Below are 12,235 nucleotides of genomic sequence, written 5' to 3'. Positions count from 1 at the left end.
GCTCCGAATCGTCGTCGAACACCGCCGGGCGCGCTGCTCTGCTTGCCGACTACTTTCGGTCAGAGAGGCGCGACGGCGTCCGTCGTTATATCAAAACACAACAACAAATTCCGTCAAATCCGTTATTTTCTTTTTCTCTGAGAGCGCCTTTTCAGCGCGTCCATTCAGTCGCCGACTGCTGCGAGCGCGCGTCTCTCCCAAAAGAGAGGACTCTCGACGCAGAGCAGGACCTCCGGAACGTTAATGATCCTTCCGCAGGTTCACCTACGGAAACCTTGTTACGACTTTTACTTCCTCTAAATGATCAAGTTTGGTCATCTTCCCGGCAACATCGGCAATGCCGAGACATTGCCGCGCACCAGTCCGAAGACCTCACTAAATCATTCAATCGGTAGTAGCGACGGGCGGTGTGTACAAAGGGCAGGGACGTAATCAACGCGAGCTTATGACTCGCGCTTACTGGGAATTCCTCGTTCATGGGGAACAATTGCAAGCCCCAATCCCTAGCACGAAGGAGGTTCAGCGGGTTACCCGGGCCTTTCGGCCAGGGAACACACGCTGATTCCTTCAGTGTAGCGCGCGTGCGGCCCAGAACATCTAAGGGCATCACAGACCTGTTATTGCTCAATCTCGTGCGGCTAGAAGCCGCCTGTCCCTCTAAGAAGATTTGTTTGTACGTTGGTAGTAAAAACCCGCCAGCCGAAGCCGGGGGCCTTCGCGATACCATAAGGTACGCCTATTTAGCAGGCTAGAGTCTCGTTCGTTATCGGAATTAACCAGACAAATCGCTCCACCAACTAAGAACGGCCATGCACCACCACCCACCGAATCAAAAAAGAGCTATCAATCTGTCAATCCTTCCGGTGTCTGGGCCTGGTGAGGTTTCCCGTGTTGAGTCAAATTAAGCCGCAGGCTCCACTCCTGGTGGTGCCCTTCCGTCAATTCCTTTAAGTTTCAGCTTTGCAACCATACTTCCCCCGGAACCCAAAAGCTTTGGTTTCCCGGAAGCTGCCCGCCGAGTCGTCGGAGGAATTTCGGCGGATCGCTAGCTGGCATCGTTTATGGTTAGAACTAGGGCGGTATCTGATCGCCTTCGAACCTCTAACTTTTGTTTTTGATTAATGAATGAGGGAGAGAATGAGAGCGTTGCGGAAGTGAGTGAGATAGCGTGTATGAGAGTAATTGGTGCGAGACTCCGTAAATTCCTGTTTACGGAGACGAACAAAATTTCAAAGAGTGCGAGTGAGAAAATACTGGACATTGTGAGAGAATATGAGGAACAGATGATGAAAATGTTGTGCAAAAATGAGAGAATACAGGGGAAACTGGATGAGTGTATGCGTTGAGCGAGTCGGGATTTAGCCTACGGCGGAAGTGGAATGAGCTATGCGAGCGTGAGTGCGAAAAATGTTGAAAAGAGCGTGATTGAAAAGGTACAGGAAGTGAATGTGAAAACGAGTGAAAACGAAAGAGAAGAGTTATGCGGTAATAGTGAGAGCGGATGATGCAAGTGCGAGTGTGACAAGTGAGGAAGTAAAGGAGAGAATGATGAAGCATGTGAGCAAGTCACTGAATGTGCGTGTGAAAGCGGTGAGGAAAGTGAGGAATGGAGGTGTAGCGATTGAGACGATGGGCGAGAGTGAGTTGAAAAGAATAAAAGGGTGTGGTCAGTTTAAGAATGCTGGCCTAAAGGTTGAGCTGCCTCGCAAGATAGGCCCAAAGATCATCTTGTACGATGTGCCGAATGATATGGCGAGTGAAGTGTTAATGAGAGAAATGTATGAGAGGAGCTTGAAAGGGCGAGTGGATGAGAGAGTATTTATGGAACGTGTGCGTGTTGTGAGTAGGAATGCGAAGAAAGATGCAACCTGCGGAAATGTGATATTAGAAGTTACGAGTGCATTAAGAAATGTTCTCTGTAGTGACGGACGAGTGTTTGTGCATTGGAAGGCCTTTAGGGTGAAAGAGTTTTTCAGTGTGCTGAGGTGCCACAAGTGCTTCGCATTTGGGCACATGATGCGGCAATGCACCGAAAAGGAAAGACTGTGCCAAAAATGTGGATGTGTAGGACACATGATGAGAGATTGTAAAAAGAAAGTGTGTGTAGAAACTGTAAGCTGAAAGGGAGCAAATGTGATCACTCGGTTCTGTCCGAAGTGTGTCCGGAATACGTGAGAGCGTTAGAGAGAGAGAAAGCGAGAATAAATGACGAATGAATGGTGCGTGAATGTGGTGCAGTATAACTGCCAGAGAGCGTATGCGGTTATGTGTGATCTGGGTGAGATGATGCGCGAACGTCGAGTGAGTGTAGCACTGCTGCAAGAACCGTATGAAAGGCATGGACGTGTGGTGGGCTTGCCCATAGGTATGGATGCGATTGTGTGCGAAAGTGGGACGGTGAAAGCAGCAGTGGTGGTAAATGACTCTAGGTTAGACGTGATGTGCGTGAGAGAGTGTACGAATAAGCTTTGAGTGAGTGTGTGGTTGAAGGGGGACTTTGGCAAAATGTATGTGGTGTCCATGTATTGCCAGTATGGTAAGTGTATCGAGCCGTACTTGGCGTACATGGACAGAGTATGTGAGACGGCCGAAAGAAAGCGTCTGCTGATAGGTATGGATGCGAATGCCGTCTCTCCCTTGTGGTATAGCAAGGGTGGAGGCAGCAGAGAGAGTGAAGCGCGTGGTAGAGTGATTGAGGAATGGATGATTGCGAGCGGGATGAATGTTGTTGAATGAGCCAAGCGAGTTTTACTCGTTCAGCGGGCCGAATGGGGAGAGTGACATCGATGTCACTTTCGTGAACGGCGTGAATGGAGGGTGCCGGTATGAGTGGGAAGTAAAGCCCGACTGGGGAGTGAGTGACCATAACGTATTGTTAATACGGATGGTACACAGAGAGAATGTAGGTACGAATGAGGGCATGCGTAGATGGGTGTGCAAGGACGTAGACTGGGAAGGATATATGTGTGATATGCGAGAGAGTGCGTTAGAGGATGCAGCGAGCGCCATAGACGAAGCGGATGCGCAGAGCTGTGTAGAGCGAATGATGAAATGGATCCATAGTGCGAATGATCGATGGATGAAGAGGTGTAAACCTGTGTATGCTAGGAAGCTTGTGTGGTGGACGGATGAGCTTGAGAAACTGAAGAAGGCTGTAGGAAGGAGCAGACGTGCCTACCAGCGTGCGAGAAAGAGGAATGGAAGCAGAGTGGAAGAAAGAATGAATGAATATAAGTATGTTTTGCGGGAGTATAAGGAGGAAATGCGAAGAGTGAAAGAGGAGAATTGGAAGCGATTTGTGTGCGTGACTGGGAAGAGGGATCCATGGAGCGATGTATATAAGGTGTGCATGGGAAAGCGTGATAGGGTAAGATTAAGTGGCATAAAAGTGGGTGATAGAGTGACGAGTACATGGAAAGAAAGCGCGGATGAGCTAATGAAGAGATTCTTCCCGGCAGCAAGGACGAACGTGGCGATAGACGCCAGGGGAGACGTGAGGGAGGAAGAAAAGCAGTTTGAATGGAGCGAAGTGGATGTGGCAGTGAGATCGATGAAAGTGGGTAAGGCACCTGGTATGGATGGTGTGAGTGCTGAGATGTTGCGAGCGATTTGGCGTGCTGTCCCGGTATGGATGAAAAGAATGTATGATGTATGTCTGAATACAGCGTGTTTCCCCCCGGCGTGGAAGACTGCGCGGGTGGTAGTGTTATTGAAGTCCCCCGATAAACCTAGGTCGGACCCTGGGTCTTATAGGCCCATTTGACTGCTGTCCGTGCTGGGGAAAGTGTTGGAGCGAATGATGGTTGGAAGACTCGAGCGAACGATGTGTGGAAGAATGTGTGACGCCCAGTACGGATTCGTAAGGAATCGGTCGACCGAGGATGCATGGAATCGAGTGCATGACTGGGTGAATGGGTCGGAGAGAAAGTATGTGTTAGGAGTGTTCGTGGACTTCAAAGGAGCGTTTGATAACCTAGAGTGGGAATGTGTGATCGAGAAATTGCGTGAGGTTGAATGTGAAGAAATTGAATTATGGAAGAGCTATTTTAGCGGCAGGCGTGTATGCATGATGGGTGCGTGTGACACAGTGTGGAAAGACGTAAAGCGTGGCTGCCCGCAGGGCTCCATTTGTGATCCATTTATATGGAACCTAATGATGGATGAACTGTTGTGGCGGTTGCGTGAGAGTGAATGTAAAGTGGCTGCGTACGCGGATGACTTGTTGTTGGTCGTGGAAGGACAGAGCCGAGCGGAGTTGGAGAGAAAGGGTACTAAGTGGATGAGAATGGTGTACGAATGGGAAGTGAAAGTAGGTGTGAGTGTGTCTGAGAACAAGACTGATGATGTTGATGAAAGGTAGTATGGCTGGGACGAGGCCTCCCAATGTACGAGTGAATGATAGATGCGTGAGGTATGCGAGGAGCGTGAAATATCTGGGTGTTTGTGTGAGTAAAAGGATGAACTACAGGTTGCATCTGGAGTGTCTGAGAAAGAAATGTATGAATGTGGTGGTAAAATTAAGACGCGTGTTGAGAAGTAAGTGGGGTTTGCGAAAGAAAGCTGTGACTGTGTTGTATAAAGGTCTGTTCATGTCGTGTGTGATGTATGGAGCGAGTGTATGGTATGGAGTGATGAGATTTGAATATGCGAGGGAGCTCATAAATAGGTGCCAGCGAGTGGTGTTGAGTGCGTGTCTGAATGTATGTAGAACGGTCTCCACGGCGGCCATGCAAGTCCTTATGGGTGGCTTGCCGTGGGACCTGGAGTGCGTGAGAAGAGGAGTGTTGTATAAGGTGAGAAAGGGAATTAGTATGAGTGAGTATGATGTAGTGAATGATAGTGACTTGCGTGAGAGAGGTGTGGAAGGATGTATGGAATTGGTGAGTGAAAGGCTGTATGAGATGTGGCAGAATAGATGGAATAAGTGCGAGAAAGGAAGAGTGACGTATGAATTTATAAAGAATGTAAGGTTCGCGGGTGAGTGACGAGAGTTCGAGCCTAGCTTGAGCCTGGGCTATATCCTGACAGGGCATGGAAGTTTGAATGAATTCCTGTATAAGCGTGGTCTGTCTGAGATTGAGAGCTGTGCATGCGGAGCGGAGAGAGAGAATTAAAAGCATGTGTTGGTTGAGTGTCCAATGTATGGTGATGTGAGGAACCTGAGTGAGTGGGGTGTGATTGTGCGAGAGAATGGCAGTGTGGATGTGAGTCGCATGTTGGAATGTAAGGAAAGGTATGAAAGTGTTGGTGTGTATGCGAAGATTGTATTTCAGAGAAGGAGGGCGATGCTGAAAGGAGGATAAGAGAAGCCGATGTTCCCGAGGAACATAGGCCGACCACTGCCTGGGAGGTGTAGGCCTCCGAAAGCTGGGAGTGGTCTCGGCCACGAAGATCCAACCAGTGATCTTGACAGGTACCACGGGAGTCGGGTTGCCCAGGGGGATTCGTCCCTCGTCCCGGCAATTGAGGTCGGACTCGTGGGGGTAGTGGTTGAAGCCGCATGCTGGTTAGGGGCTCTCGGGCCTCGACGGGTGAGCAGCGTATCTGCTCGGGCATCAGTCCTGCACAGCTGGTAGAGCGTTGGACAGGCGCTCGCCCCAACCGGTGGGTTGCCGAAGAGTCCTACAAACTCGGAGGCGCTACTGGTAGTTCCTGGCCTGCTGGAACAAGCTGATTGGGCTTATCCCAATTCCGCACCCATGGGGGTCGTGTGATTAAGCTCTCTGAGCAGGTACCGCACGTTAAATCAACCACGGACATCTGTTCCTATCTACTTTCCCCAGGAGGCTACTGACGATTCGACAGTAGTACGGGTATGACGCACCCGGGTCCCCGAGGTCCCTTTCAAGCCAGGATGGGAGGCATCGTGTCTGGGGCTGCATGGCCGCGGGGAGGTTAAGTTGCGCGACCGCAAACGATCCCCCAGGGGCACCTGGCGCAACCTCTGTGGTATATAAGTCGCCTTACCCAGGTGATGAAGGCTCTGCCTGAGTGGACATTTTTTTTCCTGCCATACTCGTGGGATATACATGGAAAGAACAAAACTCAAACAAAAACACAAAAACTTGGCTGATACTTTGGTAACGACTAATGCTGGCACGAAAGTAACCGAAACTCTGAACGCCGAAAAAGAGAGAAAAAGAGAATTGCTGTTTGCGCGAAGGGGATCTGTAAGTAGATCACCACCTCCTTCGGGTAGTACCCAAAAAGACACTGAAAGACGCATGAAGGGAACACAAGGCTGAGTGATTCTGAAAATGAGAAGGATGGATATGAAAGATTAGAACAGAGCACAGGAGTAAATGAAGTAGAGGAGATGATGGAGACAAAGGAACAGCTCGAGACATTCATGTTTAATGATAACAACAAAATAACAAAATCTGCAATAAAATACATATTGTCCAAATGGGCAGTACTAGAAAATAGACTACATAATGTAGTTTTAGAAAAAGAAAAATGGAAAGCTGCTTACCAAGCTGTTGCTGACTTGAGGCCTAAAGGACTCTCCTATGCCAATGTTACGGCAGGAACTCCAAGGACTGCTACAGGTGCTGTAAAAGAAAAAGAAAGGAGGTCAGATACTACGCACAAAGTAGTACTAATTAAACCTATAAAAGAAGACGAAGATGCGAGAACGAATAGTGAAATAAAGAAGGAGGTTATAAAGGAACTGACAAGTACAAATAAAAGGCTGAGGATAAAGGCAATAAGGCAAATGAGAGGAAAAGGAGTAGTGGTGGAGGTGGATGAAAGAGACGGGGACTTTGTGAAAAGAATAAACCTAACAACAAAGAAATTGAAAGTAGAGGAGCCAAGGAAAATAAATCCTACTCTTATAATTTATGACGTAGACAGGGAATATAAGTTTGAAGATCTCAAAGAAGATTTCATACTTAAAAACTGTGACGATCCGGATCCAATCGAAATAGAAGAATACAAAAAGGATTGTGTGGGAGTAACTATGACTCTCTCGGTCCTCAAAGCAACACGCTGCGATGGTACTTAGAGAGAGTCGTGGTTGGTTCGTGATGCGCCAACGAAGTCCTCTAGTAAGGACCTTCAGCCTCTCACGTCCAAGTTGTACCTCCACCTCCTTGTGGTGCTCCCGGAAACGGCCTACTTTGAAAGTTTAAACTCGGTAGGTGTCGACTAAGAGGGTGTACAGCGAAGTACGCCCCTAAGGGCTTCGGCCCATGCGCCTACGGTCATGGTGAGTTGTGGGGCTAAGAAAGACCGGGGTTTCTTGGGGGGCTCTTGGTTGTCAATCCGTTTGCCCCCCTACACGCAGTTAATTATGGAGAGAAATTTGAATGAGAATACTGTCCCGGGTTCTCGGATGGCCCGGGGACTGCGTGCGAGTGCTCGCTTGAGTGAGGGCGCGAGAGGTGCGGAGGACCCTGACGGGGTCGCAGCTGGTCCGTCGCAAACCACTATAAGGACCAGCCAGGCTGAAGTGGACAGCCTAGAGGAGGAAATGGTCAGCTGTAAGCAGTGTTCGGCAAGGTTCCGGAACATGCGTGGTCTTGGTGTCCACAAAGTACGTGCTCACCTACTACAAGCCAACAGTGCTATCAATGTTGACCGCGTAAAGGCCAGATGGTCAGTTGAGGAAACTAGACTTATGGCACGCGCTGAGGCTGAAGGCACCTTAGCCGGGGAGCTTTTCATTAACCAGTATCTGGAGACAAGGTTCCCCAATAGGAGTCTCGAAGCCATCAAGGGTAAACGGCAACAGGAGCCTTACCGAGTGATGGTTAGAGACTTCTGCCAAGAGATCCAATCGCGTCGCGCGATTGTGATTGATGAGGGCGATAGGGATGGTGCGGTGATGACACGAGCCGACACCATTCCTGCGGCCACTGAGGCTAGTACTGACGATCAAAGCGCACATCAGCCTTCCCCTGAACAAAGTTCTCAGAGGCTGCGGGACAAGATACAATCACTCGTAGAGCAGAGTGCGGCGTTCCGTAGCTACGAGGCTGATACTCTTGCTGGCACGGCAAGAGATGCTCTGATGGCGGGGAGGGTCGACGTCTTGGCTATCAAGAGATGGCTGGGCATGATCTTCCCTTGGCCGCTACAAGTGCGCCCTCCGCAACACGTTTCGGGAAAGAAGCACTGTCCTCCAGTCAAGCGAGAAAACAGGGAGCAGAGGAGAAAGAGGGAGTATGCAATTGTGCAATCCCTCTACAAGAAGAACAAGAAGTCCTGTTTGTCGCGTATCCTCGAGGGCGACTCGGTGCGCGAGAGGCCGTCTGCTGTCGAATTCTTTAACTGCTGGCGCCCCATTATGGAGGCCTCCAGCGGTGCGGATGGAGACATGACGGACTTGCGTGAGTCGTTTGGGGAAGCGGCACAGGCTGCGAGTGCTGGCCGGGGCCGTACGTCAAGTTTGAGAGGGATTCACCTCGAAGGTCTCGGCGACGGCGCTGCCACGGATCCAGTTCCTGTGGCGGATAAGACCTTGCTCTGGGATTCTATAACACCTGCAGAGGTAAACAGGATTTCCGTAAGGACTGGCACTGCGCCCGGATGGACCAGATTACGCCGAGGATGTGGAACGCTGTTCCTGCGATTCTTCGTGCGCTTCTGTTCAATCTGCTGCTCCTGGCAGAGACGATCTTCTCGTCAATCGCCACAACCAGAACGGTGGCCACAACTCCTTGAGAAGAGGGGTATGTCCGATCGGCCAGGTCCGACGGAGTACCGTCCTCTTAGCATAAGATCCGTTATAACAAGACACTTCCACAAGATATTGGCAAAGAGATTGGCAGCCCTCGACATCTTCGATAAGCGCCAAAGGGGGTTCCGGCCGGTGGACGGGGTATGTGAGAACGTCACAGTCCTTTCATCCGTGCTTTGGGACGCCCGGAGGCGTTGTCGTTCTCTGCATGTGGCGTGCGTTGATCTGTCGAAAGCTTTCGATACGGTTGCGCACGCTGCTATTCATACGACTCTCGATGAGCTGGGGCTCCCTCGGGAGTTTAGAGAGTACGTAAGGGCTGTCTATTCGAATGCGCTGACCGAGTTGCAGGGGGTCAGCGCTGAGGAAGTGTCGGCCATCATGATTGGCCGTGGCGTGAGACAGGGTGATCCGTTGTCGCCCCTGCTGTTCAATCTTGTCGTAGATAGAGCAGTAGGAATTCTCTCGGAGGACGTTGGCTATCGGTTGGGTAACCGGCTTATCAATGCGCTGGGCTACGCAGATGACATTGTGCTCCTGGTCTCTACCAGAGATGGTCTGCAGGAGAACTTGACACGGCTTCATGACGCCTTTATGCGAAATGGGCTCGAGATCAACGCGAGAAAGACCGGAGTGCTGTCCATGGTGGCGTCCGGCAGAGACAAGAAGGTAAAGGTGGACACCACACCTTATTTCACCGTGGGGGGGAGCGATGATACCGCAAAGATCCCTGGTCGATGTCTGGACGTATCTGGGCTGCGAATACACAGGTGCTAGGAAACTCGCAAGCGATCCACTCTTAGCTCAGGCCATCGAGCAACTCACGAGGGCACCTCTTAAGCCGCAACAGCGGCGGAGGTTGTTGCGTGACTGTCTCCTTCCACGGTATTATCACCGATGGACAGTGGGTACGGTCTCGGCCAAAACCCTCAAGGGTAAGAATATCATCGTACGCACCGCGGTGCGACGATGGCTGCGTTTTCCCCATAATGTTCCTGCTGGATACCTGCATGCGCCGATACAGAGTGGCGGGCTTGGAATGCATCTATTGAGAAATTTGATCCCAATTCTGAAACATAACCGACTGCAGCGGTTGTGTCGGAGTACTCTACCCGCAGCATGCGCGGCTGCCGAAACCACGTATGTGGCTAGGCAGCTTGTCTGGTGTGAAAACCAGATGCGAGTGCGGGGTCACAGAGTGACTACGACCGCTGAGCTCAGACAGCAGTGTGCGGCCTGGTTGCGCGAGTCGTGCGATGGGAGTGGACTCAGAGAGGTTGCGGCCTCCAACCTGAGCTCCTACTGGGTATCGGCTGGCGCCGATGCCATCCCAGGTGCCGACTACGTGCACTATCACCACATACGAGCTAACTGCATACCGTCTAGAGCGAGATGCTTCCGAGGTCGTGATGGGCGCGATAATCGCTGTCGTGCCGGTTGTCCCGAAACCGAGACGCCGGCTCACTGCGTGCAACGCTGCTTCAGAACGCACGGAGGGAAAATCCTGCGGCATGACGACCTATGCCGTCAAGTTGGTGGCTATTTACAGCAGAAGGGATGGCGCGTCGATGCGGAACAAGCGTATTCGACGTCTGCCGACCGGAGGCGGCCCGACCTGACCATCGCTAAGGGTGGTGAGGCAGTGGTCGTAGACGCGCAGGTAGTGTCTAGCAAAACCGCGTTGGAGATGTCCCACGAGCGTAAGGTGGAAAAGTACCGGTCATGTAATGATCTGGCAGCCGCTGTGGCGGAGCGCACAGGAGTACCACGAAATAATGTTCGTTTTACCGCCATTACTATTTCGTGGCAAGGTGTCTGGAGCTCGCGAAGCGAGTCTGAGTTGCGGGGGCTGGGTTTAACGTCCGCCCAGCTCCGAACGTTGACGACTCGGGTCTTGTGGGGCTCATGGCTGGAAACGTTTTAACGCAATGACATCGCGTTATAACGAGAGAAGACGGAACGTGGCCTCATCTAGTGGTGCATGATGGATGGCGCGTAGAGTTGGGGGCCTCCGCATCATTCGCGCGAGTTTGAATGGTTGCGTGAATGGTCGAGGTGAAATACGAGCTGCCTTTAGCTAGCTCCGACCTTCACGATCCAGGGTGTTGACTGCGAACACCAACAGTAAACAGCTCTGCCATATCGCTGTCGGTGGCGACTTGGCGACTGTGATTTTGTAGCAGTCGTCGCGCACCGTAGGCGAAACAGCCAAATGCCTCGTCATCTAATTAGTGACGCGCCATCGCCACCCTCCCCTGACCCCTTTCCAGGCCCTTCTCGTCGGCCGCCCGCTGGGCCACGACGCCGCCCAACACCCGCTGCCCCTGTCCCTGCTTCCCGCAAGCCCCGCAATTCCCATGCCCACACTGTGATCGTGCGTTCACCACGAAGACCGGACTCGGCCTCCATCGCCGACGTGCACACGAGGCCATCGTCAACGAGGAGGTTAACGTCGAAAGGGTTAACCGCCAATGGAGCGACGAAGATAAGCGCATGATGGCGAGGGAGAAGGCGCTTGCCGCGAATCGAGGCGTTAGGTTTATGAATCAACATCTGTTAACCGTCGTCCCGAACCGCACCCTTGATGCCATCAAGGGGATGCGTAAGAACGGCGGTTACCAGCGCCTCGTCGCGACGGCACTGGAGGATCTGGCAGCCGCATCATCGAGCGAGAGCTCGTTTCTCTCGGCCGGTGGCTCCAGTCCTCCCGTCTCCTCTCGACCCATCGCCATCTCTCCCCACGGGTCGCCTGGCTCGCCTCCGCTTTCTCCATCTTCTCCCGGCTGGGGTGATGCGTACGGCAGTTTTGCCGGTGCTATACGCGCGCTCATCCCGGTTGTGGAGGCCATCCAGGGATGGAAGTCCCATATCCTGATCCAGATCGGATCAGGAATTCTGGATGGCCAGCGGAGGACCTGGGCCCGTGGGTATTGAGTGTGTTCCCTCCGACGCTTCCTCGTGTGCGACCGCCCGTACGAAACCGTGTCGTCAATCCGCTCCTGTCGCACCGGCTCCGCGTCTTCCACCGAAAGCGGAGCTTAGTGGCACCTGGTCTCCAATCTCCTGTGAGGAGGCGGCAGCCATCAACCTGCCCCTCAACTCGGCCCCCGGATTAGACGGCATCGGCGTACGGATAGAAAAGCGCGCCGCCGAGCGGAGTATGCGCGCGTCCAGCGCCTCTTCCGTTCGAGCATGTCGCGCGTGGCCAAGGAGATTTTGAATGGTGCCACTGAGGCGGACGTGGTTCCCGGTGTGCGGCAGATGGCCGCGCACTGGGGCCCGTTCGTAGCGCAGGAGTCCGCTCCTGTCGCACCGGCTCCGCGTCTTCCACCGAAAGCGGAGCTTAGTGGCACCTGGTCTCCAATCTCCTGTGAGGAGGCGGCAGCCATCAACCTGCCCCTCAACTCGGCCCCCGGATTAGACGGCATCGGCGTACGGATATGGAGAGCGGTACCAGCTTCCATCAAAGCTCTCCTCTTCAACATCGTGCTGCAATACGGAGGTTTCCCAGCATCGATGCTGGTGAGTCGGACGGTTTTCATCCCGAAGAGG

General features: G+C 52.4%; 1 pseudogene; it reads right to left on the bottom strand.

The window, feature by feature from the left end:
* LOC146719966 (small subunit ribosomal RNA) lies at nucleotides 1-1,286 on the bottom strand (annotated as a pseudogene; the record flags this gene model as incomplete).
* Nucleotides 1,287-12,235: the final 10,949 nt, after the last annotated feature.

The sequence above is a fragment of the Nylanderia fulva genome, unplaced genomic scaffold (assembly GCF_048542155.1).
Source record: "Nylanderia fulva isolate GAGA-0341 unplaced genomic scaffold, ASM4854215v1 Scaffold802, whole genome shotgun sequence".
Taxonomy (NCBI): domain Eukaryota; kingdom Metazoa; phylum Arthropoda; class Insecta; order Hymenoptera; family Formicidae; genus Nylanderia; species Nylanderia fulva.
Note: the sequence above shows the minus strand (reverse complement) of the source record. Positions and strands in the feature narration are given on the sequence as shown.